Here is a 1,502-nt window from a genome sequence, read left to right on the forward strand (position 1 = left end):
ACTTCCAGGTGGCAGCCTTACAAATGTCAGCGATTGGAACATTCCTAAGCAAAGCTGTAGTCGCTGCTTTACCCCTAGTCGAATGCGCTCTAGGCTTACCCCCTAACGTCTTATTAGCTTTCTGATAACAAAGCTGAATACAGGACACAATCCATCTGGAAATGGACTGTTTTGAGGTAGCTAGACCAGTTCTTACTGAACCATAATTTACAAACAGTTGATCCGACCTGCGGATGTCTTTTGTCTTATCTAGATAGAATTTCAACACCCTACGCACATCTAGCGAATGCAGAGACCTCTCCGCCGGAGAGGAGGGATGCTGAAAAAATGTAGGCAAAGTTATCATTTGATTTACATGGAAATCCGATATCACCTTAGGCAAAAATTTGGGATGAGTACGCATTACCACTTTAGAAGCATGAAACACAGTATACGGCTCTTGACAACACAGAGCCTGAATTTCACTTACCCTCCTGGCCGATGTAATGGCCACAAGGAAGGCAGCTTTCCATGACAAATGCTGCAAAGAAGCCTTATGGATAGGCTCAAAAGGCTCCCTCATCAATCTGGACAACACCACGTTCAATTCCCATGGTGGCGAAGGTCGTCTAACAGGGGGAAACACCTTACGCAAACCCTCCAAAAAATCTTTAATCACAGGGATTTGAAAAAATGAGGTTTGGGAAGGGCCCTTTCTATACGCAGTCAAAGCTGCGAGATGAACTTTTATAGACTGGAAATTAAGCCCAGATTGAGCTAACTGCAGCAGATAAGGCAAAATAACATCTTCTTTACAGGATGTAGGGTCAATGTCCTTTGCCGTGCACCATAAGCAGAATCTCTTCCACTTATAGGCGTAAGAAGTCCTGGTAGACGGTCTCTTCGCCTCTTTCAAGATCTCCATACAGTCCTGAGGTAGGTTCAAGTGTCCATACTGTACTAGCTCAGGAGCCATGCTGCCAAACTCAAGGACGAGAGATCGGGGTGAACCATCTGTCCTCCGAACTTCGTGAGAAGGTCCGGCCGACACGGCAGGCGCCGGTGTGGCAGAACAGACCGGTGAAGAAGGTCGGTGAACCACCATTGCCTCGGCCACTCCGGAGCAATCAGGATCATCCTGGCTCTGGATTGCGACACCTTGATCAACACCGCCGGAATCAGGGGAATGGGTGGAAAGGCGTAGAGAAAGCTGTTGGACCAGCTGATCCATAGGGCATTCCCCAGTGTCCCTGGTTGGTAGTACCTGGACGCGAAGCCGCGGCATTTGCTGTTTTCTGCCGTAGCGAACAGATCGATGTCCGGAGTGCCCCACTCTGCGAAGACGTCTCCGAGCACGTCGTCGTTTAGCACCCACTTGTGATTTTCTTGGGCGAGTCTGCTGAGCGCATCGGCTTGCCGTGATCGTCAGGTTCCTGGCCACCAGCCAATTCCAGATCGTCTGTGCCTCCCGAGACAGCGTGCGTGAACGGGAGCCCCCCTGCTTGTTGAGGTAGTACATGGTA

The sequence above is a fragment of the Triturus cristatus genome, chromosome 1_2 (genome assembly GCF_964204655.1).
Source record: "Triturus cristatus chromosome 1_2, aTriCri1.1, whole genome shotgun sequence".
Classification (NCBI taxonomy): Eukaryota; Metazoa; Chordata; class Amphibia; order Caudata; family Salamandridae; genus Triturus; species Triturus cristatus.